Source organism: Rhinoraja longicauda, chromosome 14 (genome assembly GCF_053455715.1).
Source record: "Rhinoraja longicauda isolate Sanriku21f chromosome 14, sRhiLon1.1, whole genome shotgun sequence".
Lineage (NCBI taxonomy): Eukaryota > Metazoa > Chordata > Chondrichthyes > Rajiformes > Arhynchobatidae > Rhinoraja > Rhinoraja longicauda.
Genome location: NC_135966.1, coordinates 48,787,083 through 48,814,850, shown reverse-complemented (window position 1 = coordinate 48,814,850; position 27,768 = coordinate 48,787,083). Strand labels below are relative to the sequence as shown.

At 44.4% G+C, this 27,768-nt stretch overlaps 2 protein-coding genes across 5 annotated transcripts in view; one reads left to right on the top strand and one right to left on the bottom strand.

Moving 5' to 3' along the window:
* Nucleotides 1–27,768, bottom strand: part of LOC144600250 (dedicator of cytokinesis protein 2-like) — a 706,150-nt gene that overhangs the window by 279,630 nt on the left and 398,752 nt on the right. The window lies entirely within an intron of this gene.
* LOC144600251 (protein INSYN2B-like) overlaps nucleotides 26,216–27,768 on the top strand; it is a 99,634-nt gene continuing 98,081 nt past the window's right edge. Inside the window, exon 1 of one of the 4 annotated variants that reach the window (XM_078411812.1) lies at nucleotides 26,216–26,701. The gene's annotated coding sequence lies outside the window, so the exon portion shown is untranslated. The remainder of the gene's footprint in view (nucleotides 26,702–27,768) is intronic. The other 3 variants (XM_078411813.1, XM_078411814.1, XM_078411811.1) reach the window with 3 other exon arrangements.

The following is a 27,768-nucleotide window of genomic DNA, read 5'->3' as shown; positions in this document are numbered from 1 at the left end:
CCATCCAATCCTTCCGATTCCTCTTTCCACCTCATTAATCTCCCTACTTAAGTGAAGCACCAACATTACTTACAGAGCAGTGGCGCTCAGGGTTATTGTCCCCGTATCTGTATTTTTTTTAGGTCATTAGTTAATGTTCTGTCAATTTTCTTTTGTTGCACTTTGTTCATCCAAGATTTGTTTTTGTTTCTCAAAAGCAGATAAAGTGTTTTTCCATTGCAACCCCATCTTCATTTGGAATCACAGGGGGCTGATTTGTGGCACTCACATTCCCTCTATCTTCCTGTCTCCACCCTCCCTCTATCTTCCTGTCTCCACCCTTCCCAGATCTCCCTCTATCTTCCTGTCTTCACCTATATCCTTCCTTTGTCCTGCCCCCTGACATCAGTCTGAAGAAGGGTCTCGACCCGAAACGTCACCCATTCCTTCTCTCCTGAGATGCTGCGTGACCTGCTGAGTTACTCCAGCATTTTGTGAATAAACGCACTTCTGAATTTGAATGTTTATTACTTCAAGAGCCAATCCAGAACCCTGACAACACAAGAAATCCAATGGCCATTTGTCCCTTCAAGTCTCTTCACCATTCAATATGAGCTTGGTTGATTATTTACCTCAGCATGACTTCAATTGCACGAACCTCCCTCATACCCTTGATCCCTTCAGTATCTAAAGATCTGCAGGCCTCTGCCGTGAATATATTCAGCGACTACAGGCAGTATCTACTCTCTGCAGGCCTCTGCCTTGAATATATTCAGCGACTATATTCAGGCAGTATCTACTCTCTTGTGCTTCCCACTTTAGCAATAGTTAAAGTTCAAATTCCCAAGGTTCAAATTAATCAAAACAAGAGTTTCACCCTGACCTATTTTTCTGATTACAACTTTAAAAAAGTAGATTTGTAAGGTCTCCTTTTCTAAAATCCATGTTGAATATGCCCATTCTTATTATTATGACTTACATTCTCATTGTTATGACTTTCTTAATAATAGATTCCAGTGTTTCCTCTCCTACAGATTTAAGCCGTCTGATTTATTTTCTCATGATTTCTCTCTCTCCCTCCCCCTCCCTTCTCAAATGGTCGAGTTACATTTGTTATCTTTAAATCAATAGGATCCATTGTAAAATTTATGGAATTCTGTGAAATGGCAACCAATGCATCCATAGTTACTCCATAGTTACCTCCCTCAAAAAAACAGGATATCAGTTTTCAGGTTTGGGAGATTTATTATCATCAGTCTATTGATTTCTCCTGTACTTTTTTTGAACTGATCACAATTTCTCTGAGCTCCTCATTTACTCTTGGATCCGAGTTCTCCATTATTTCCAGGAGGTTTCCCGTGCCTTCTGTGCAGTCAGCTACTAAATATTTGTTTACTTTCTCTGCTGTTGAATATACTCAGCGACTGTGCCTCTGCCATCTTATTGCTCAGAAAATTCCAAATATCCACTATCCCCTAAGTGAAGATTTTTCTTCTCATCCCTGTGTTGAATGGTTGAACTTTGATTGTTAGGCTGTGCCTCCTGGCTCCAGGCACTGAAGCCAAAGAAAATATCAATCTTGCACTTACCCTGTTAAACCACTTAAAAATGTACTTTTCTAAGAACTCATCCCCTATTGTTCTTAACGTGGGAGAGTATAGGCACAGTCTGCTTAATTTCTCATCCTACAATAAAGCCACCACCCCAGGAATCAATCGGTACACCTTTACTGCTTTATCCCTACTGAAAATACATCCTTCCTATACTAGAAGATAGGCACAAAATGCTGGAGTAACTCAACGGGACAGACAGCATCTTTGGAGTGAAGGAATGGGTGACGTTTTGGGTCGAGACCCTTCTTCAGACTCAAACCAAAATGTCACCTAATCATTGTCTCTAGAGATATTGCCTGTCCCACTACAGCCCACCTATTATCCAGCTTTGTACCATATTTAGGATTAGATCCTTTACCAAATCACTCCTGTAGAAGATGCAAAGCTGGGCCCAGTAGCACTTGTCACAACCTCCCAACTTAAAGGTAATCTTTTTACTCCTCTCCACTTTTTTTTGCTTATTTACAAACTCTCAACACATGCTCAAAAATACAGGATATCAGTTTTATTATCATCAGTCTATTGATTTCTCCTGCACTTTTTTTTAACTGATCACAATTTCTCTGAGCTCCTCGTTTACTCTTGGATCCGAGTTCTCCATTATTTCCAGGAGGTTTCCCGTGCCTTCTGTGCAGTCAGCTACTAAATATTTGTTTACTTTCTCTGCTGTTTCCTGATTTGACAACATAATTACCCGTGTCTCAGTCTGTAACATTAGCATTCGATAATCATTTCCTTCTATGCAAAGTCGAGCTGACACTCCAGTAAAATACTGAGAGCAATACTGTTTGGAGAATGGTAACTTAATGAGAAGCTAAACCAAGTTCATGTGTTCTCTCAGATGGATATCAGATTATGCATGGTAGGATTTCTTTCTAGTAATCTTGTCAATATTTACCCCTTAACCAAAGCCAATGAAAGCCCATGGCCCTTGCTGTGTACAAACAGAATATTGCATCTTTTATGTAACGGCATTAACTTCAAAGGACTTCAAGGGTTGTACTGTGCTTTAGGACATGCTGAAGTTGTCAAAGATACTAAATAAAAGGAACATTCGTGCATTCTTATCATGTCTAATACCATCAATTTATAACATTGCAGATAAATAATTATTTTATCCTCAGGCCACTGCATCTGCAAATCTCCAGTCCTCTGGCACAATTTTTCAATTCAAACACGTTTGGAAGTTTGTGAATAGCAGCTTGTTTTGATATATTGATTTATAATTGTCACATGTATTGAGGTTCAGTGAAAAAATTCTGCCCTTAGTTTGTTTGCATTCTTAGAAAACTGACAGACTTGTCTACTTTAGGGACTGTCAGTCTTTCTTTGATATTCATCTTATACAATTTACATGATCTGTATAACATCTTTGTTTATAATTATTTTAGTTAAGTCCTGAATCATCATAAACAAATTATTCAGTTACCACCTCAAACTGGGAGATCTTTATTTTAACCCACAATTCGGCCGCCAAATCTTTTACACACCATTTTACTCTGAAGATACATGTAGCAGGCCTTGGATTCCTGTTTTTGTTTTAAACTGTCATTCACTTCTTGTTTGTAGGAACAAGAAACTCCAGATGCCAGTTTACAAAATAAAGACACAAAATGTTGGAGTAGCTCAGCAGGTCAGACAGCATCTCTGGAGAACATGGATAAGTGACGTTTCGGGTCAGGACCCTTATGTACTGAATAGTTTGTTTATGATGGGTACCAATCCAAAACCTCAACTATCAATGGTTTCCTGAGATGCTGACTGACCTGCTGAGTTACTCCAGTTCTTTATGACTTATCTGTCTATTGACCCTTTTGTAGTTCTTGTTTATATTCACCATCACACTGTCCAGATGATGACTAAAACACGCTGTCTTTTTCTGTCTCATCTGCCAATTCCGTGGGGTTTTAACTTTGTCTTGGCTATCTGGCAAAGAGGGATTTTATCAAAAACGTTGCAAAAAATCTGCATCTCCCTGACTGAACCACCTACAGAACTCCAATCAAATCAGTACATCAACGTTCCCTCAACAAATCCATGCTGGATGTCCACGATTAACCTTGCTCTTCTGCATAAGGATGACACATGAAGGTTTGAAAAATTACAGATGGACTCTCTGTAACTTTCCCTATAGTAATTTTCGAGCCATCTGAGGATATATTTTGCCCAGGCCTGGTCATTTATCCACCTTCAAAGATATTGTTAATAATATCGTTAAAACTCCTTTTATTATGTTTATCCCATCCAATACTCACACCACAACTTTTTTTTAACATCAACATCATATCCTCTGCTGTGAAGATAATTGCAGAAGATTCTTTGAAAACTCGTATTTATTGTCCATCGCCACACTCCTTTCCATTCTCAAATTAGCTCTGCTCTTTTCTCGGTTCTCCTTTTAATTTATTTCCACAACATCTATGGATTGTCTTTAATGTTGTATGCCAATACGTTTTCATATCTTTTCTTTGCATTTCCTAATTTCACTTCTACAATTTCTGTGGTCTTACAAGCCAACTGCTGTTTCCAGCTCTTGTTTTCCCACTATTAGTTTTCCTTTTCTGCCTTATTCTACATTTTATGCACTTTAGTGTATCTTTGTAACTTTGCCCTTTATCTTTGTGAGAAGGTGTCCACCTTCAACCTTCTAAATCTCCTTCTTGAATGCTTCCCTTTACTCTGAGAGAGTTACCATCAAGCTGCTGTTATCGATACTCTTTAACTAAATCACATCTCATTCTTATAAAATTGGCTTTACCCCAATTTAAAATCGTTCTTGCTATCTAATGTTTATTATTTTCTATAATTGTTCTAAACCTAACTGAATTATGATCACTTACCACAAAAAGGTTCCTTCCATCCAGCCTAAATTAGGTCCAGAGCTGCTCTACCCTTATTAGTTTATGACATACTCACTGAAAAAATTACTTTGAATACACTTTAGGAATTCTGCACTTTCTGTACATTGCTTCTCTTAATATTCAAGTAATTGAAGTCTTCCACCATTCCTGCACAAATGCACACATATTAGTTAATAATTTGCTTTCATATTGTGGCTTCTAGGTCTCTCAGACTGTGTGGAGGTCTGGACAATGTGGAGGTGTGGAGGTTTATTCATTATTGTGGAGGTTTATTCATTATTTAATGCAGCCCATTCCACTTCATTACCTGTTCCTTACATCACCACATTGCTTTTTATTGTTACGAATATACTGCCACCCTCCACCCCCTTCCTTTTAAATCACTGTCCTCATCTGACCTGAACACTCTGTAAGCAGGAATGTTAAATTGCCATCCCTGCCTGTTTCTGTAATAGCTATCATTTCACACTTCCTCCAGTCTAACAGTGCTCTTGACTAATATGCTTTCTCCACTGTGTTCCGTGCATTTTGGTGTACAGTATTAAGCACACTGCTTTTTCTGACTACATGCTAACCTTTCTTTTCACCGTTAATAAAAAGACACAAAATGCTGGAGTGACATAGCGGGCCAGCAAGCATCTCTTGGGGACATGGATAGGTGATGTTAAGGATCAGGAAGGACCCTTCTTCAGACTGATTGTGGGGGGGGGGGGGGGGGGGAGACAGCTGGAAGAGAGGAGGGGCAGGACAATGATTGGCAGGTTATAGGTGGATACAGGTGAGGGGGTGTGGGTTTTTAGGCAGATGGTTGGATAAAGGCTAGAGTTGAAAATTCAAAAGGTGGGAGACAAAAGGATTGAAGACTTGTAAATTGTAAAGCTAGAGGAAGGAATGAAGGGGGAAGGGGAAGGAGAAATAGGTATGAGTGCAGGTGGGGCACAGGGGAAAAGGGGGTAAGGTGCCCTTGGGATGTAGGGGGTTGATTTGGTGATCACCTATAATTGGAGAATTCAATATTCATACCATTGAGCTGTAAGCTACCCAAGCGGAATATGAGTTGCTGTTCCTCCAGTTTGCTTGTGGCCTCACTCTGGCAATGGAGGAGGCCCAGGACAGAATGGTCAGAATGGGAATGAGAAGAGGAGTTAAAATGATTAGCAATCGGAAGGTGCAGTAGGCCTTGGTTGACCGAGCGCATGTGTTCGCCAAAACGCTCGCCAAGCCTGTGCTTGGTCTTGCCAATGTACAGGAGGACACATCGGGAACACGGGATGCAGTGGATAAGTTTCGAGGAGGTGGATATGAACCTCTACCTCCCTGGACGGACTGCCTTGGTGTCTGTATCTAGTTGTAGGAGGAGGTATAGGGACAGGTGTTGCATCTCCTGCGGTTGAATGGGGAAAGTACCTGGGCAGGGGGTGGTTTGGGTGTGAAAGGATGATTGAACCAAGCAGTTGCAAAGGGAGCGGTCACCACGGAAGGCAGAGAGCGGTGAGGATGGGAGGATGCGATGCAGCCTTTTATACTCTCTCATTGATCCTCTCCCTTTCATTTTCGGTTCAGTTTTTCTCCGTTCAGAATCCTTGCTCAGCTTTCCAATGCCCTGTCGAGCTGATTTTTTCACTCTCCCAAAACAAACTGTGTAGGAACAGTAGTGCCAGTCATGAACAGGTAAAACATATCCGGCCTGTAACCTGCGGCAGCTTCCTCATCATGGAATCTAAACTCACTTCCATATCCAGGATCCCTCTGACTTACAAGCCCATCCCACATTACAGCAGGGTTCTGGTACAGAGAATTGTCTGTCACTCGAACGGTACAAAAATCGGAAATGCGGCTGTCTACATTATCTCTAAATGAAAAACATAAGCCAACCAAGAGCAATCTGGAGTTGGACTAGGAGATTTAACTCAATCATTCAACCACGCCACCATTCAGAACCAAGCTCTTACATGGCAGAAGATGCCTACAGTTCTGCGGCAGGCAGCAAATCCATCCCATCACTCTCTCAAATGCTTGTTCGTATGTGTACGAACTGTACATTACTTGGGTATTCGTAACCTGGGAAGGAGCTGTACCATTGTATCTACTTTTACTAGCATCATCATTCTTGGGCTAAACAATATGCCATTTAAACTCTTCCTTCCTCTTTGGTTCCTTGGTTAATTTGCTGATGGTTCGAGTCTGTTCTTTATTGCATTGCTGTTGTTGTCCATGCCACCCTTCTTTCATTTCATGCTGCCTACTAACCTTGGCCCAATCATTACCTTCTTACTGTTTGCGGGATTTTGGTGTATGTAAATTGTCAGCCGCTTTTCAATAATACATTTCAAAACAGTTTTTCTCATGTTATGCGACTTATCATCAGGAAATCACCATCCTTTTCACTAGATCTTCATTTCCCGGAGGACTTGGTACCTGAACCATGCTCTGAATTAAATATTTTATTCCGCGCATGTAATCTTCTCCAATTTAATCAAAGATACTAGAGGAACAAGATGGACCACTCTGTTGAAATCACCTATCCTGAAGTGTAGTACGCAAAGGAGCCATTTTAGTAGGCAAAACCCGCCGTTCGCTCTGCCTCTCGCAGTGTAATCAGTGTTTTGGGGGAACAGTATGTGTTATGATACCATTAAAATGCAGAATATACCTCATCTATCAATTTACAGATTTTTGTCATTTTTCTTTTAAAATGTTTCTGCAAGTTTCTGCCTACTAAAATGGCGCCATGGCGTACTATGGTTTTTAGGGTCGAGTGGTCTATCTTTGATTTTAATGTCCTGTTTGGACCAACTGACGGTGTTGATCTGAGATTAACTTCGAGTGATTGCAGGAATAATAAGTCAACAAGGGGCTTTGACACTGCGACTAAATCCGCTTTAGTTGAATTGAGACCCGCAAGCCGACAGAACACAGCTTATACCAGATTAATCAAATGGCGAGATAGTTAATTAATCTTAATAAGTAAGATCTTAATTTCTTTTCAAATAACCACATCCCTCTTCAGCATTCACAGAGCCATGCCTTAACTCCGCTTTTGTCTGCGGAAAGCTATTCAGTCGATAAGAGAGAGATGTCGCACAAAAGGAAGATAGGCACAAAAAGCTGCAGTAACTCAGTGGGTCAGTCAGCATCTCTGGAGGCGACGTTTCATGGTCGAGACCCTTCTTCGGACTGGTGTGTGTGGGAAAAGATGATTGAACCGAGGAGTTGCAAAGGGAGCGGTCCCCATGGAAGGCAGGAGGTGGACCCTTCCTCAGACAGTCACACAAGACCCACAAAACTTCGGTAGTAAGGAAGGCAAATTCATTTACATCAAGAGGAATGGAATACAAAAACTGAGATGTAATGCTGAGGCTCTATAAGGCGCTGGTCAGGCTCCATTTGGAGCACTGTGAGCAAATTTGGGCCCCATATCTGAGGAAGGATGTGCTGGCTCTGGAGAGGGTCCAGAGGAGGTTTACAAGACTGATTCCAGGAATGAGTGGGTTAGCACATGATGAGCGCTTGAAGTCATAACCTCAGGATTAAAGGCCGCATTTTAGAAAGGAGGTGAGGAGGAACTCCTTTAGTCAGAGGTGCTGTGGAGGCCAAGTCAGTGGATATTTTTAAGAGATAGACAAATTCTTGATTAGAACGGGTGTCAACGGTTTATCGGGAGAAGGCAGGAAAATGGGATTAGGAGGCAGAGATCAGCCATGATTGAATGGCGGAGTGTGGACTCGATGGGCCGAATGGCCTAATTCTACTCCTATAACCTGTGAACTTGTGAAAACATTTAGAGAGGTGCATGTACGTGGTATTGCAGATTTGGGATACGCCTTTATGGCAGAAGATTCAACCCTTTTGTTTGTGTCAGTGTCTGCAGCCCAGCCAGTTCGGAACATCCTTTGACTGCTGCTGTCAAGTGGGAACACAAATTGTACCCCCACTGACTCAGATCTGTGCTGTCAAAATGCTCTCTCACACTTTGCTTTATATGGCTAAGAGCCTTCTAATTACTGTCCCTATAAGAAGATAACTGCAGATGCTGGTACAAATCGAAGGTTTTTATTCACAAAATGCTGGATTAACTCAGCAGGTCAGGCAGCATCTCGGGAGAGAAGGAATGGCCATTTCTTCTCTCCCGAGATGCTGCCTGACCTGCTGAGTTACTCCAGCATTTTGTGAATAATTACCGACCCTGTTGACCGAGCTCACACTTCATTATATCCTGGCGTTCTAGATTGCTTCATCAGAGGACAGCACTTTTTTCTGTACTCTCCTTGTCAGATCCCTAATTAATTTCTCTTTAAATTAGGTAGCATCTCAACATTTTAATGCTAGGGAGTACCAGCAAATAATCCTGATCATTTAACCCCTGTAACTTTTGAAATAATATGATGCTGAATCTGCATTGTATCCTGTGGAAAGCTAATGTTCATTTGTGATGGCCAGAAGAGGGGCTGGCACTCCTGGTACTGCCCACCAGCAGAGTATCATATATCATCTTGATAGCCGAGACATGTTGGAGATAAAGGCCGACGTTGTATCAGCCCATCTGAATGCTTGTTGAAGCTGTCTGCACTCTCTCCTTGATATCTACTCCAGGCCTCGTCTGAAGATTTTTGCAAATAAATAAACATCAATAGACAATAGGTGCAGGAGGAGGCCATTCGGCCCTTCGAGCCAGCACCGCCATTCAATGTGATCATGGCTGATCATTCTCAATCAGTACCCCGTTCCTGCCTTCTCCCCATACCCCCTGACTCCGCTATCCTTAAGAGCTCTATCTAGCTCTCTCTTGAATGCATTCAGAGAATTGGCCTCCACTGCCTTCTGAGGCAGAGAATTCCACAGATTTACAACTCTCTGGCTGAAAACGTTTTTCCTCATCTAAGTTCTAAATGGCCTACCCATTATTTTTAAACTGTGGCCCCTTGTTCTGGACTCCCCCAATATTGGGAACATGTTTCCTGCCTCTAACGTGTCCAACCCCTTAATAATCTTATACGTTTCGATAAGATCCCCTCTCATCCTTCTAAATTCAACGTACATGTATATATTAAGGAACCAACATTAGTCTATGTAGATATGGCAATCAGTTGCCAGATTAATTTATCGAGTGGCTTCCTGCTATACTTAAAAACCAAATATGCCTCACAGCATTATCACCGCGGAGACCCGGGTTCGATCCTGACCATTGCTGCTCTCTGTATGGAGTTTGCACATCATTCCTCTGAACTCGTGGGTTTTCTTTGGGTGCCCTGGTTACTTTCCACATCCCAAAGACCTGCAGGTTTTGGGGTTAATTGGCCTCTGTAAATTGTCCTAGTGTTTAGTTTAGTTTAGTTTACATAGAAGGATAGAAACATAGAAAATAAGTGCAGGAGGAGGACATTTGGCCCTTCGAGCCAGCACCGCCATTCATTGTGATCATGGCTGATCATCCACAATCAGTAACCCGTGCCTGCCTTCTACCCATATCCCCTGATTCCACAAGCCCCTAGAGCTCTATCTAACTCTCTTTTAAATTCATCCAGTGAATTGCCTCCACTGCCTTCTGTGGTAGAGAATTCCACAAATTCACAACTCTCTGGGTGAAAAGGTTTTTCCTCACCTCAGTTTTAAATGGCCTCCCCTTTATTCTTAGACTGTGTACCCCGGTTCTGGACTCCCCCAACATTGGGAACATTTTTCCTGCATCTAGCTTGTCTAGTCCTTTTATATTTTATACGTCTCTATAAGATCCTTCTATTAGTTTAGAGATACAGTGCAGAAACAGGCCCTTCGGCCCACCGGGTTCGCGCCGACCAGCGATCCCCGCACATTAACACCATCCTACGCACACTAGGGACAATTTATATTTATGCTAAGCCATTTAAACTACAAACCAGTACGTCTTTGGAGTGTGGGAGATCTCTGAGAAAACCAATGCAGTCACGAGGAGAAGGTACAAACTCCATAGTGTGTGGGGGGTGGATGAAACAATGGAATAGCGTAGAACCAGTGTGAACGGGTGAGCGATGGTTGGCATGGACCCGATGGGCTGAAGGGCGGGCCGGTTTCCATCCTGTATTTCTACACTAAACTATGCACTGCCCATATGGAGGGCAGTCTTTATTTAAACAGCTCAATGGGAGATTATGAGTTCAAAATCTCCCACTGCTTGTCAGTTTCAATGGAAGTAGGCTACATCATTTTCCTTTAGAAATTTAAATGTGTTAATGTGTTCATTAATGCATGCTAATGCTTTTAGAATATTATCTTTATTCAGAGTGGCGCATGGCTTTCAAAGGAAGAGGGGATTCAGTGCTTTTATTATTAGTGGAAGTCAGTGTCCCTATTTCTTGTAGATAATGAGGACTTATAATGTATAGGATCGTTGGTCGGCGCGGACCCGGTGGGCCGAAAGGGCCTGTTTCCGCGCTGTATCTCTGATGTAAACTAAACTAAACTAAACTAAACTTCTGGCCTTTAGAGGTATGCACGCATGCACATCTAAATTCTTTCCATAGCTTTAGCCATTAAGAAACCATTTCATCTTTTTTTTTTCAAACACAAAGCAAACAGTCCCACAGTTTTGCACATTGAATTCCACCTGCAATAGTTGGCACATTCAGTTTAGCTCTTCCCACTCACACAACACACAGTGCTTACTAATTCAGTGATATCAGATATTCCTTTAACTGAGTCTTTAGTGGTGAATATATGAAGCTCCAGTACAGATTCTGTCAATCACAAATAAACAAATCGTCTTATATCCACAATCGTTCAAATCAATATCAATAACTGACCCATATCATCATTTCCACATTGCCTTATTTTTCCTGTTATCTCTCCTCTTTTACACACTTTCTTCCTCTCAGTCCACTCCCCATTTCAACCCTTCCTCTTCTCACATCTATCCTTTGCTTCGTTGCCTCTCACTCTCCCACCGAATGGCCCGAAGACTTTTTTTGCTGGAAACCTGAGAGTCCGCAGATGCTGGAATCCTGAGCAAAAACAAAGTGGTGGAAGAGCTCAGCTGAGGAGTGCAATAGACAGGCAATGCTTTGGGTCAGGGCCCTTCGTCCCAACCCGAAACTTTGTTTGTTCATTTACTTTAGTTTGAGAGAGACACAGTGCAGAAACAGGCCCTTCGGCCCACCGAGTCCGTCCGACCAACGATCCCCGCACATTAACACCATCCTACACGCCGCTAGGGACAATTTACACCTACACCAAGCCAATTAACCTACCAACCTGCACGTCTTTGGAAAGTGGGAGGAAACCGAAGATATCGGAGGAAACCCACGTCGTCACGGCGAGAACGTACAAACTCCATACAGGCAGCATCCGTAGTCGGGATCGAACCCGGGTCTCCGGCGCTGCAAGCGCTGTAAAGCAGCAACTCTACCGCTGCACCACCATGGCCGCCTTTTTCCCCCCACAGATGCTGCATGACCTGCTGAGTTCCTCCAGCATTCCGATGCTTTAGTTCTGGTGAGCTTCCCTGCTGACACCACCCCATCAGTCATTGGCAAAAGCCACCACTTTCCAGCCCTCTGAGAAATCTCCTACACACTACGGGAGAGTTACACTGAAAGCACCAATCAGAAACCATAAGCTAAATCGAAAATAGAATAACACTATAAATATATGTGGTGAGAAGAATAACCCCCCTCAGCTATCCTTTGTTTATTCACCAGCTGGGATATTGGAATTAATTTTCAAACTTACATAAAAGCAAGTGGATTTATGGCACAATGCCGGCTCAGTCTGTTTATAGGAATGAAGAGATGGCAGCGCTGAGTTTGCAGGGTGTTGGTGAAATGTTCCACACCAGCACTCTGCTCAGGATGAAGAACAGAGGTCTCGTTCATATTCATAAGCGATAGGAGCAGAATTAAGCCATTCGGCCCATCAAGTCTACTCCACCATTCAATCATGGCTGATCTATCTCTCCCTCCTAACCCCATTCTCCTGCCTTAACCCCTGACACCCGCACTAATCAAGAATCTATCTATTTTGGCTTTAAAAATACCCATAGACGCCCTCCACAGCCTTCTGAGGCAAATAATTCCACAGATTCACCACCCTATGGCTAAAGAAATTCCTTCTCATCTCTTTCCTAAAGGTACGTAATTCCTTTCATTCTGAGGCTATGAGCTCTTGTCCTAGACTCTCCCACCAGTGGAAACATCCTCTCCACATCCACTCTATCCAAGCCTTTCACTGTTCGGTACATTTCAATGAGGTCCCCCCTCATTCTTCTAGACTCCAGCGAGCACAGGTCCAATGCCTGTCCCCTCATTCATCTTTGTTGAAAGGAGAGACCAAACAAGTCTTATGTGTGGAGGCATATGTGATCTTGTTAAGGCCACATGCCAGTCTTCAATGTTGATTCAACAGCACATTAGGATGGTTACATTGAGGCTGACAGTTGAGATATTGCAGTGATTAAAGAAAGACCTGCTTACTTACAAAGCATCTCTCACAAACTCAGTACTTGCCAATACATGTTATGTTGAGTGAAATTGTTGTGAAGGGTAGTTGCTGTTTGTTGTGGGGCAGGAGCCAAATGAAATACACAGAGTAAGAACCCACACACAGCAATCTATAATAGATCGCACTGTCTGTCAGGGCTGAGGCAGAATGATAAAAAGACATGCAAGTGGGGCCTCTCATGAAAGGCCCCACACTGGATTGGCATGAACATCGTTGGTCAGAAGACTAAAAGTTTAACCTAACTACCCATTAACAGACTCAGAAAAGAGATCTATTTTATTGGCCTTAAAATCACATTCTCATCTCCACCCTCAACGTTACTTGCTGTTTCCAAAATATAAATCAAGTTGTCCCACAAGAGACGGCACAAAGGTGGAGCTACTACCTGACAGCGGCAGAGACCCGGGTTCGATCCTGACTACGGGCGCCATCTGTACAGAGTTTGTACCTTCTCCCTGTGACCTGCGTGGGTTTTCTCCAAGATCTTCGGTTTCCTCCCACACTCCAAAGACGTGCATGTTTGTAGGTTAATTGGCTTGGTATAAATGTTAAAAAACTGTCCCTTGTGTGTGTGTAGGAGAGTGTTAATGTGCGGGGATCGCTGGTCGGTGCGGACTCGGTGGGCCAAATGGGATGTTTCAATAGACAATAGACAATAGGTGTAGGAGGAGGCCATTCGGCCCTTCGAACTAGCACAAGGATTCAATGTGATCATGGCTGATCATTCTCAATCAGTACCCCGTTCCTGCCTTCTCCCCATACCCCTGACTCCGCTATCCTTAAGAGCTCTATCCAGCTCTCTCTTGAATGCATCTAGAGAATAGGCCCCCACTGCCTTCCGAGGCAGAGAGTTCCACAGATTCACAACTCTCTGATTGAAAAAGTTTTTCCTCATCTCAGTTCTAAATGGCCTACTCCTTATTCTTAAACTGTGGCCCCTTGTTCTGGACTCCCCCAACATTGGGAACATGTTTCCTGCCTCTAACGTGTCCAACCCTTTAATAATCTTATACATTTTGATAAGATCCCCTCTCATCCTTCTAAATTCCAGTGTATACTAGCCTAGTCGCTCCAGTCTTTCAACATATGTAAACCTACGCTGCATGCCCTCAATAGCAAGAATATCCTTCCTCAAATTTGGAGACCAAAACTGCACGCAATACTCCAGGTGAGGTCTCACTAGGGCCCTGTACAACTGCAGAAGGACCTCTTTGCTCCTATACTCAACTCCTCTTGTTATGAAGGCCAACATTCCATTGGCTTTCTTCACCGCCTGCTGTACCTGCATTCAGTGCTGTATCTCTAAACTAAATTAAATTAAAGAATTTTTGTTTTGATATAGTAAACTGCCCAGCCCATTTTGAGCCAAAACCCAACTATTAGGCTATTGAACACCACAAACGGTGGCGCGGCGGTAGAGTTGCTGCCTTAGTGGGTGTAGAATGAAGCAAGTGATGAGCAAGGGGCCCAACGTAAGAAATGGGATTAAACAAACACAATAGAAAGAAGGTGTAGAAAGGCCAACAGCTTTGCGAGAGAATAAACCTTTCCAGAATAAACCATCTCTGTTGAGTTAAATTATTTTTACAGAACTCTCAAGTTACTTCAACCTAAAGGAAAACGACATTGCCAAATAATAGAGAAAGCAAGCGGTTGGCATCTTAACTAAAACCTCTCACAGCACTTACACTGCTGTCAGGTTATGTTGAATGAAGCTCCCTGCTTTCTGTCACCCATGGTTTCGACTCAGTCACTCTTGTCATTTTTTAAAAACTCAGACAAGTGCAAATAGGCCCAATTTTCTCTTTCTCTTAAACGTGTTTGTCAGTTGACATGCTGACTGGAATAAACTGGCCAATGCAAAGCATTTCTATCGGTCAGACATCTGTCGACTGATTATCGTACTGCCTCTTGCACATAGATTCATATTGTCAGCAAGTTTAAAAGCAAATCTGCCATAACATTAAGGTAAGTAAATACACATAATGTTCGCTTCAATTAGAAACATATAAAATTATACAAGGACTGGACAAGCTTGATGCAGGAAAAATGTTCCCAATGTTGGGGGAGTCCAGAACCAGGGGCCACAGTCTTAGAATAAAGGGGAGGCCATTTAAAACTGAGGTGAGAAAAAAAGTTTTTCACCCAGAGAGTTGTGAATTTGTGGAATTCTCTGCCACAGAAGGCAGTGGAGGCCAATTAATTGGATGAATTTAAAAGAGAGTTAGATAGAGCTCTAGGGGCTAGCAGAATCAAGGGATATGGGGAGAAGGCAGGCACAGGTTACTGATTGTGGATGATCAGCAATGATCACAATGAATGGCGGTGCTGGCTCGATGGACCAAATGGCCTCCTCCTGCACCCATTTTCTATATTTCTACGTAATTTTAATGTTGTGCCAACATGAGTAACCTTGTATAACAGACGGCTGTTCAATCCAGTAAGTTTGAAACAGTTGTAAATATTATCCAGATCCATTTATCTATTTACTTATTTATTGCAATCACTTACGCTCACTGGCACTTCCCCACAAAAACCCAGCATTACTGAATTTTAAGGCTAGAAGGCGACTAATTCAACTTGTAAACTGGTTCACAGTGAGTGCTAATTGGGCACCGAAGCCTGGAGTTTACTCATCCTAGGGTGTCTCTCCTCTTTAATGGAGTCTATCTCACCAGTGTCCACCCCCCCCCCCCCCCCCCGTCGAACTGGAGACTAACAGAAAGCTCCCACAGAGATTGGAATGGGTTAGGATTTAGGGTTGCTCTTTGTGAAAAGAAGTGAAGGTGAATGCTATTGGAAATCTGCAGGCTGCAACCAATAGAACCAGGGGAGGGGCAGGACTTCAGGTGATAGACAACCAGTTATCAAAGAATGGCTGCACAATGACTTGAGACACTGATCTAAATGCTTAGAGATACAGAGCGGAAACAGGCCCTTCGGCCCACCGGGTCCGCGCCGCCCAGCGATCCCCGCACATTAACACCATCCTACACCCACTGGGGACATTTTTTAAAACATTTACCAAGTCAATTAACCTGCAAACCTGTGCGTCTTTGGAGTGTAGGAGGAAACCGAAGATCTCGGAGAAAATCCACGCAGGTCACGGGAGAACGTACAAACTCCGTACAGACGGCGCCCGTAGTCGGGATCGAACCCGGGTCTCCGGCGCTGCATTCGCTGTAAGGCAGCAACTCTACCGCTGCGCCACCGTGACCACCCAATACCATCATGGCTGATCTGTCCCACACTGTCACACCATGCTAGTTCTCCTTAATCCCAAAATCTCTATTTTTCCAAAATGTATCTACTCCCCCTGTAAGCACCCAAAGTCCGTCCTGAGAGCCATTCCTCCTTCTCCCTGCTCCCGTTGGGCAGAAGGTGCAGAAGCTTGAAAGGACCCGCCACCAGACTCAGAAAAATGTGATCTCGTGTCAGGAGCTGAAGTCACATCAGTTGAAGGCGTGCATCTGTCCAGAGAGACCTTCCATTCACTTTGCCAGTTAGTCACTTTCAGTGCATATGAGGAGAAAAAAAGTGGCAGGTAGCATCAGCTCATAAGGACATAAGGTCATAAGGAATAGGAGCAGAATTAGGCCATTCGGCCCATCAAGTCTACTCCGCCATTCAATCATGGCTGATCTATCTCCCCCTCCCAACCCCATTCTCCTGCCTTCTCCCCTTCACCATTAACACCTGCACTAATCAAGAATCTATCTACCTCTGCCTTAAAAATATCCACTGATTTCGCCTCCACAGCCGTCTGTGGCAAAGAATTCCACAGATTCATCACCCTCTGACTAAAGGAATTTCTCCTCATCTCCTTCCTAGAAGAACGTCCTTTTACTCTGAATTATCTGTGGGCAATCTATTGACCAGCTAAGTCTGAACAGAGAGCTTGGCCTGATGAAGAGAGACTCACTCATCTCAGATCAATGGTCGGAAGTACCAGATAACTGACTAAGAAAAGACGGGAGACCATTAATAGGGCAGTGTGTTCACATTTATAATGCGCCTTATTCCCAATGGAATAGAATGAATCTAGCTGTGTAATTTAATACTAAAAATTACTCCTTTTGTTCATGTGCCATATCTACAGTAAAACAGTGTCAGGGATTGCATTTGGTCTTGGCCCAGTGAAATGTTTCCAGTCCACTTTCAGAAAAGGTGGGCAAGACTTCATAATCAAAGCAGAATTATGCCAATCAGCCCATTGAATCCGCTCTGCCCCCCCCCCTCCCCCCTACCCCCCCTACCCCCCTCCCTCCCCTCTCCCTCCCCCCTTCCCCCTTCCCCCCTCCCCTCCCCCCCTCCCTCCCCCTCCCCTCCTCCCTCCCTCCCCCTTCCCTCGCCCCCACCCTCCCCCTTCCCTCCCCCCCTCTCCCCTCCCGGTTACAATGGAAACCCTACGAGGACGGGCCCAACGGGCACACTTGTGCTAGTTTAATACTAAAAATTACTCCTTTTGTTCATGTGCAATATCTACAGTAAAACAGTGTCAGGGATTGCATTTGGTCTTGGCCCAGTGAAATGTTTCCAGTCCACTTTCAGAAAAGGTGGGCAAGACTTCATAATCAAAGCAGAATTATGCCAATCAGCCCATTGAATCCGCTCTGCCATTTGATCATGGCTGGTCTATTTTTCCCTCTCCACCCCATTTTTTTGCCTTCTCACTGTAACCTTTGATATCCTTATTAATCAGGAACCTACCACACTCTACTTTAAAAAATACCCGATGACTTGGCCTCCAAAGACTTTTGTGGTAATGAATTCCACAGATTCACCACCTTCTGGCTAACGAAATTCCTCCACATCCCCATTGTAAAGGTACGTCCTTTTATTCTGAATCTGTGCCCTCTGGTCCTGGACTCTCCCACCACTAGAAACATCCCTCCACATTCATGCTATCTAGACCTTAACCGACTTCAGATGTGATTGGTGCAGGCCACGATCAAAGGTGGTCTGGGTCTCTCTCTACACACGAGAATATATCTGAGGAAGACTCAAGATAGTACATTGAATGAAGCTTTGCCTCCGTAGAACTCTCTTTGCTCTGAGTTAGGACCACTCTTCATTCCTGAAAGCCCTGGTGGTGTCATTCACCTTGTGGGCCCTATTGCCTCGGTGTTCAGCACAGCGGTTAGTGCTGTTGCCACAGAGGTAAGCATTGCTACATTTCCATTCACCATCACTGTTTGCATGCACAGACGAGTTCTGTGTTCTCCAGAAAGCAGGATTTCACCTTAATTGGCCAATATTAATTATAAGATAACTGGACTGAAGCTGTACATCAAGGGATCCCTTGTTGTTGAAACTGCGTTACAATCGACATTTCCACTTCCCCAAAAGATGGATGGATAATTACTCATGGGTGACTTGGCCAATTATTAACCAATGAGCCAATTTAATTTCATATCATAAGTCATTTCTGATAAAGGTGCACAATGTATTTCATCATATTCTTAATGTCGTGCAGAATAAAGAAAAGCACTGATACTCCTGTTAATAGTCTTGGATATTCGGAATTAAATTCATTTTGTCTACATGGACTATTGTCCAATCTAGATTTAGGCAGAGTGCACTTCACTTAATTTCCGGGGCATTGGCATCACTGGAAAAATCAGCACTAACTTCCAGTGGATGGAAAATCACCACTGGATGGAAAATCACCACTGGATGGAAAATCACCACTGGATGGCCAGCTGTCCCACTGGAACTGGGCCAGTTTAGTTTAGTTTAATCCAGAGGTACAGCGCGGACACAGGCCCTTCAGCCCACCGAGTCCACGCCGACCAGCGATCCCCGCACATTAACACTATCCTACACACACTAGGGACAATTTACACCTACACCAAACCAATTAACCTACATACCTGTGCATCTTTGGAGAGTGGGAGGAAACCGAAGATCTCGGAGAAAACCCACGCAGGTCACGGGGAGAACGTACAAACTCCGTACAGACGGCGCCCGTAGTCAGGATCGAACCCGGGCCTCTGTACGGCAGCAACTTTACCGCTGAGCCACCGTACCACACACAGTTGTGAGCTGTGAGCAGGGAATTGAGGAGTGTTGATGCAAGGGATAGAAAGGAATGGAAGTGCATTTCAAAATGGTGCGTGTCCTGCGGGGACGATGGCAGAGGGTGGTGCTTGCTGTTATCTACTGCATGTGTTTTGACCTCTTATGGCCATGGAGTTGAACTGTCTGCTCAACATTACATTTCTGCTCATATCATATCATATCATATCATATCATATCATATCATATCATATCATATCATATCATAATGTATCATATCATATCATATCATATCATATCATATCATATCGTAATGTTTTGGTTCGGGAGTCTTCTTGTCTCAGATGAGGGAATTGTCACTATTTTTGCAAAACTCACTAAGAACCCTTCATTGCCATTTGACATTGATGTAGTGCCTTTAATATATTACAGTGCCAAGCTAAAGGTGGCTTTAGAGTTATAGGGGTGGTAGAGGGGGAGGGCAGGGGGGGCATTATGAAGAAGGAAGAGGCAGAGATTTGGGGGAAAAAAGTCATGAGCTCTCGGCTTTGGCAGCCACAGAGGTTAAAGCAAAATGGGGAGTGGGTAAAAGCTAGACAAACACCGAGACCCTGGAAGGTTGTCGTCTAGTTTAGTTTAGAGATATAGCGCGGAAACAGGCCTTTCAGCCCACTGAGTCCGCACCGACCAGCGATCCCCACACATTAACACTACCCTGCACAAATCAGGGACAATTTACATTTATACCAAGCCAATTAACCTACAAACCTGTACGTCTTTGAAGTGTGCGGGGAACCGTAGCACCCGGAGAAAACCCACGTGGTCATGGTGAGAACGTTCAAACTCCCTACAGAGAACACCCATAGTCGGGATCGAACACGGGTCTCTTGCGCTGTAAGCGCCGCAAGGCAGCAACTCTACCGCTGCGCCGCCTTACTGCCTTACAGAGATAGGAGGCAAGAGGACATGGAGGGATGAGAAGAATAAAATGGAGGCACGTCGAAATGGAGCCAGTATCAATCAATGAGAGTAATGGTTAAAGGATGTTGCGGCAAGCCAGCAGGCATTCGGAGAAGGTGAAGATTATGGAGGCTTGGTGAAGCCCCTTTAATTAAAAATTCATTACATCAGCTAACCACAGCTTTGAGGAAAGCAAACGATTGCATAGTTGAGTTGTAATGTACCTGCGATTTGTTAGATCAGTTGTCACACAGTATGTACCTGTCAAGCACACTGCTATTCAATCAGCCGTGCTTGTTTGCTGCTAAAAGAACTTCACAATCTTGAGAGCAAGTGTGGCTACAAGCCTTGATAGAAAAATGTCAAGTTCCATCCACATGATAGTTGGGGATGTGAAACTACCTCATGCTGTGCACGCAAAACAGTTCTGATTAATCGCTCCAGTAAAATACATTTAAAATTGCGTTCACGTAGCATCCTAGCACATCCACAGTATTGTGTTGTATCCGTTATTATTGTCATGTGTACTGAGATGCAGTGAAAGGCTTTGTTTTTTTCTCCTATCCAGTCATACCAAATCATACTCTCCGTTAGTGCAATCAAGCCATGCACTGATATAATGGGGAGAGCAAAGAGGGAAGATGTCTGAATGCGCAATTTACAGTAGCCTTACAGTCACAGAAAAAATACATATTTTAAAAAGTGCAAGGGTCACAATGAGGTTGGTTGGAAGTTCGGGACTACATCCTAGGTTACGGGAAAACCGTTCAGCCGTCTGATAACAGCAGGGAAGGAGAGGTTCTTGAATCAGATGGTATGCGCTTGCAAGCTTTTGTGTATGCTGCTCGATGAGAGAGGGCAGGTGAGGGAATGACTGGGGTGAAAACGGCCCTCGATTATGTTGAAGCCGGACAGAAAAATGCTGGCGTAACTCAGCGGGACGGGCAGCATTTCTGGTAGAAGGAGTGGGCAAAGTTTTGGGTCGAGACCCTTCCTCAGACGTCTGTCGACTGCCTGGGTGCTTCACCGAGGTGAACTTGGTATTCTGTGAAAGTCAGTGGGATCACAAAATGCTGGAGTAACTCAGCGGGTCAGGCAGCATCTCTGGAGAGAAGGAATGTGTGACGTTTTGGGACGAGCCCCTTCTTCAGACTGAAAGAGCTAGATAGAGCTCTTAAGGATAGCGGAGTCAGGAGGTATGGGGAGAAGGCAGGAACGGGGTACTGATTGAGAATGATCAGCCATGATCACATTGAATGGCGGTGCTGGCTCGAAGGGCCGAATGGCCTACTCCTGCACCTATTGTCTATTGAAAGTCAGTGACTGGTTCAGGTAGACGAATCTAGAAGCAGCTTGTAAGGGGATAGATGCCACAAACATGTGTAAGCTCGATTTAATCAACTCATCCAAGGTATTTAGCACATGCTCAACACTGAGCTGTCAGCCCACACTCTGTGCCCAAGCCCCCAGCATGTGGCCTGAACACGTGGATTCAGCATCAGAGGCAAGAGTGCTGCCAACTCAGCCATAGGTCAACAGCAGAATTAAATTATTGGCAGCCTTTAATAATTAAAGCATCCCCATTTTTTTTTTTTAACTGCGTTTTTGATTTGTGGGTTCCTCACCATAATTAACGATGACACTTCGAGCTGAATTATTAATTGAACACTTTTTAAGTATGTTATTATAAATCTGTCTACGCGGTTCATTAGCAACCACACTGCAGACTGGCTGACAGAAAGCAATACAATTAGCCAAAATGCATATTACAACTTATTCCCTGTGAATTTAAAAGACGTAAATGCGGCTCCCTTTTTGTACAGCCTCTTTAAGATCTCCCCGGCAAACAACTCAAACTGTGCTTGGTGTGATATCTTACCTTGAGCATTGGCAATCGTAACAGCCCATCAGAACTCAGTCAACACTCACACACAGAAAAGGGATTTTCTGATCAGTTAATTGTCGAATTAGTGTCAGTTAAAGATACAATAGTGATATTTAAGAGGCTTTTGAATAGGCCCATGGATAGGCCGGGGATGGAGGGATGTGGATTATATGCAGGCAGCATTATGTAAGGCACAGACATTGTGGGCCGAAGGGCCTGTTCTGCACTGTCCTATGCTCTATGTTCTAAAGCAGGAAGACTGGCCACATATAACAGAGAGAAGTCCTCCTTGCTCTTTTTTTCAGTTGTACCTTTCATGTCAACATGGGAGTGTGGTGTGTATCAGTTGAACATTACAATCAAGAGCCTCCCTCTTTCAATTCATGTTCTTAGTTTAAATCAACCACTATGTGCTAACATCCTACCTACCTCTACTTAGAAGGATGAGAGGGGATCTTATCGAAACATATAAGATTATTAAGGTGTTGGACACGTTAGAGGCAGGAAACATGTTCCCAATGTTGGGGGAATCCAGAACAAGGGGCCACAGTTTAAGAATAAGGGGTAGGCCATTTAGAACGGAGACGAGGAAAAACTTTTTCAGTCAGAGAGTTGTAAATCTGTGGAATTCTCTGCCTCAGAAGGCAGTGGAGGCCAATTCTCTGAATGCATTCAAGAGAGAGCTAGATAGAGCTGTTAAGGATAGCGGAGTCAGGGGGTATGGGGAGAAGGCAGGAACGGGGTACTGATTGAGAATGATCAGCCATGATCACATTGAATGGCGGTGCGTACAGGCTCGAAGGGCCGAATGGCCTCCTCCTGCACCTATTGTGTATTGTGTACTTTCCCTAATGGTAGTGTGAATTCGTGCATCGCATGATGTGCAGAGAACCCTGAAGACAGATCCACACTTATTCTGTGCTGAACTGCCTGATTTGCATTAGAAGGCCACCTAACCTTTAGCTAGTTTTAGTTTAGAGATAGAGCATTGATACAGCCCCTTCATCCCACCGAGTGCACGCTGACCTTCGATCACCCGTCAACACTAGTTCTATGTAATCCCACTGCCTGCACATTAGAGGCAAATTTACAGAGGCCAATTAACCTGAAGAAGGGTCTCGACCCGAAACGTCACCATTCCTTCTCTCCAGAGACGCTGCCTGGCCCGCTGAGTTACTCCAGCTTTTCGGTGTAAACCAGCATCTGTAGTTCCTTCCTACCCAATTGACCTCCAAACCAGCATGTCTTTGGGATGCGAGAGGAAACTGGAGCACCCAGAGGAAACCCACGCGGTCAAAGGGGTAATGTGCAAACGTCACACAGACATCAGCTGAGGTCAGGATCGGAACCGGGTCTGTGGTGCTGTGAGGCAGCAGCTCTACCAGCTGTGTCACTCTACCGCCCCTAAGATAAGAGAGAAATATAATATAAAAAATGCAGCGGGACAGAAATCGTGGCTGGGGGCAGGAGTGCGAAGTGCTGCTTCTGCTTTCCATCAATCAGCCCGGTTTGTTGTTCCTTTGAGCTTTGGCTCTGATGCCTTTGAGAAGATGGACAACATTCATTTACAAGGGTTGCATGAGAAAAGAGGAAATAATGAACCTGCAAGATCCAAGCCCTGTGAGGATCGTTTCCCTCAGAAAGGAAAAGAGACAAAATAATCAGCAAAAATGAAAACAAGCGTGAATGGTGTGAGGTGGAATGAATCTGGCAGCCAGGACTGCACCATCAATAAATCACAGGCACGTCTAAAGCCGCTTTTATAAAAAGATGTTCATTAAGCTTAATTGAAGTGTTCATGATAAAGCAGCACCTAGCTTTAAAACAATTGAGGAAACAGAACAATGATAAAGGAATTTGAGAGAGTTAGATAGAGCTCTAGGGGCTAGTGGAGACGGCAGTAACGGGTTACTGATTGTGGATGATCAGCCATGATCACAATGAATGGCGGCGCTGGCTCGAAGGGCCGAATGGCCTCCTCCTGCACCTATTTTCTATGTTTCTATGAATCATTCACTGCAGAGGTTTGCAATAACACAAGTCTATAAGGATGAATAATTGCCTCCAAATGAGGAAAATGTCTCTGTGTGTGCGAGGGGTTCCATGTGTAACTGTGTTGGTCGGAAGGAACTGCAGATGCTGGTTTAAAGCGAGCATAGACACAAAAAGCTGGAGTAACTCAGCGGGTCAGACGGCATCTGTGGAGAAAAGGAATAGGTGACGTTTTGGGTCGAGACCCTTCTTCAGACTGAGAGTCGGGCCACCTATTCCTTTTCTCCACTGATGCTGTCTGACCCGCTGAGTTCCTCCAGCTTTTTGTAACTGTGTGGGTCTAGAATCACTGCGATCCACGAGTCTCAGTCTGTGTTGGTGAATGTTTATGGGTCTGTGTGTGGGTGGATGTGTGTTGTTATGGGCGTGTGGCTGTGTGCGCATCCGTGTGGGTGTTTATCGGAGTTCGTACCCCCATGTGGTGCTTGCATGGAAATATCTATGTATCTGTGTAAGCACATATGTTAGTCTGACAAGCATTAGAAATCATAAACCCTCAGAGAAATAATATCTAATGGACCAGTGCAACACTCCTCTTTCTCTCCTAAGCCATTCCACCGCCTAGACAAATGAGATTACCAACTTAATATCAATTACTGCTGGATTGATTTCAAGTGGAAGCCAGGAGAAGTATCCTCACAAGGGTTGTGAGATGCATTTCACTGACATTTCTGCTGCCTTATGGAAGGTCAGCATCATTGCCAATGTACCTGCAATGAGCAGGGATTTCATATTACAGAACGCGAGCTTGTGTAACTCCAAAGCAGGGAAACAATATTAAACCTCACGTTTGGGAAGGAACTGCAGACGTTGGTTTACTCCGACGACACACACAAAATGCTGGGGTAACACAGCGGGTCAGGCAGCATCTGTGGAGAAAAGGGATAGGTGTCGTTTTGGGTCGAGACCCTTCTTCAGACCGAGAGTCACGTGACCCATTCCTTTTCTCCAGAGATGCTGCCTGACCCGCTGAGTCGCTGCAGCATTTGAAAACAGAAGTTCTCTGACCACTGGCCACCTCAGCTGATGAGCCATTGTTCCCACATGTCCGAGAGACGGTGAAGGGGGGTGGGGGACAGGATGAGAGTGAAGGAGAGGACTGGGCCCCATTGATGCCATCCCATCTTTCACTGCTCTCCAACCATAGTGACTGGTTAGTGAATAAGAAAAAAGAATCCCATTCTTTTAGTCTTTAAATCTGCGGTTGTCAGTAGCAGGGTGCAATAAGACTGCCTGGTTGAGATTAACATTTCACATCGTAACTCAGCTCGGTTTCAATGGACTGCAAGTAGTTCATTTCAGCTGAAAAGATTCCCAGGACAGATAGTTTATCAGTAGAGATTTATTCTGTGGATTATTGAACCATGCAGGACTTCAGTCCCTGGAACCATCAGTGCTGAGTTAGCTGAGCTGAATCACACCACCATTTGTGGGTACACACACACACACACAGTTGGCCTCAGTGCTGAGCACTCTATCCTCTGCTCGAGCACCGTCCAAGGCATGGTTGGTGGAAGAATCTGGCAGTCTTTTTGACCCTAAAGTCAAATAGTAATAACTTTCCCCGCACGAAGTAGAGGCTGGGAGGAAGATGGTCCAAAGGACTCTATCTGAGTTTCATCATTCAGCATCACATTCAGAGGGATAATAATGAAGGGATAGTAGGAAAAGTCTTAACTCAAGGATGGAGACACTCACTGGTGTGGTTTGGCCTTGGCTTCAAGGAGCACTTCTACGAGGTGGGCTAGATTAAAGAAGTGAACCTATCACAGTTAGGGGTGCTTATCCACACCCACTAGGCATGTGAACCCACGGCACATTGATGGAGCATTTAGTGCCAGTGCTCTGAGCTCTGCTTCATGGGAAACGAGTGAGGTATTGCAGAAACCCAACCTGCCTCTTTCAAAGCCAGGAGCGAATGCCCAATCCCCTCCGGACACCATACCTGCAGGTGGACATTACACACCAATCCCCACCCTCTGTCTGGCGGGACTCGAGGGGCAGCAATGAGACCAGCGAGTCAGAGACTCCCTCCACGGTACGAATGAATGCATTGCAGCATGTTTAATGATCGATCATGTTTGTGATGCTTTAGGGAAAATAGCAGCACATGACAGGGAAACCGGGATCTGCTGTAATCATGGAATCAACAGGAACAAATGTACAGCTTCATTGCCCTTTTAATGATGCCCAGGAATGAACAGATTGCACTGATAGGCAGACTGTGGAACAGATTGAGACTGGATGGAGTGAACAGTATTTACAAAAGCACCAGCAATTTAGAATCTCAGACAGACTTGGCGAGGCTGAACTGACTGAGTCACTGATAATTAGTTACCCAAATCCCACCTCTACTCCTGACCCAGAACCCCTCTGGTCTGAATGTGGTGCACAGTCCTCACGTGGAATGTGTAGAGAGAGAGAGAGAGAGAGAGAGAGAGAGAGAGGAGAGAGAGGAGAGAGAGGAGAGAGAGAGAGAGACACACAGCGACAGCACTGTTAGTTTGCCTCTGCTTTATTTGCTACCAGCGCTGCAGCTCAGATTGTAAATATTCTAAAGCTGCTTCTCGGTGGCATGGCACAGTACCATTGAACGGAGCTCTGACGGGATTTTTTTCTCCTCTGCTTCATGCTCCACCGGGACGAGAAGTCACGAATTTGTCCGAATTACACCTTGCTGCGATAAAATGTGGGCTGGGGGTGGGGAAGGGGTGATTGTGGAGCTGGACTCACTGAAGCCTGCCCTGGTTCAGTCAGGTTGCTAACTTCAGAGGTCTCCTCGAGAGAAGAGTTGAAAATGGACTCCTGTGTTCGCCCTCATAGCATGCCATGGATATCGCACAACGGCGGAGAATTAGCAGGTGAGGAGTATTTCAATAACCTTATTAACCCAAAGAACTTGCCATGTAATCCAAAAGCATGTTGCTTGTAAAAAGGGGGAACTCCTGATATGCTCTTAAACTGCCTTGTCAATGTGCATTAACCTCCACGTTTGAGTCAAATCAGCATCTTAAATCAGTGTTAAGCCTGCAGCTTTAATGATCTATGAGATGACAGGTATGTTTTCAGAGAGGCTCTGCATTTTAATCACCTCATCTTCACATCTGCTTCCTGCTCTGTAACTGCTGAGTTATTCTGGTGCTTGATCTAATATATCATATAAACAGTGGCTCGCTCAAGGTTGTTCGGACCCGTCTCCCCTGCCCGGCCTAAGCCTCTCCGTTCAATCCGTGGCGGCGGCCGCAAGGCACTTCAGGCGCCCGAGATCCACACCTGGCCACAGGGACCGGCGGAGACGGAGAGACAGCAAGAAGGAGAAACGGAGACAGGGGGCTGAAAGAGAGAGAGGGAGTGAGAAGGAGAAACACAGGGAGAGACGAGGAGAGTTGGGGGGAGAAACTGAGAGTGAGACTGTCGTGTCAAATGAAGGGGAAATGAGACAGGAATCCTTGTCGGTATTTCCTTAGTGGCTTGCCCTGAACAACTAGCTAGTGGCACTTTGCAGTCACTTGGAGGAAGAGTGGAGGGATAGTTCAAAGTGAATAACAATGGATATATTTATTTTTCTACTTATGCAACACCCCAACTTTTACACTGGCCCAATATTTGTTCTCTAAAGATGTTCCGAAACAGGTCTGTGGATGATTGGAAGTGCGGCAGTGGGCATGTAAATATGCATTAATACCTCAGCTCAATCCCTCAGGCTTCACTGAAGTATTGTAGGGTGTTGGAGGTGGGAAAATATCAGACCTGTTGTGCTAAAGTCTTTACTTTTTTGCCGTTTCACTGTAAATTTAAGTCAAAATGAAGAGTATCAGGAAGCAGAGACTGAAACCTTTTTTTTTTAAATGAGAGAGGAACACCTTAACTTGCACCACCCTTCCCATCCCACTGCCCAATGTACTGGAAACCTTGCACAGGCAACAAA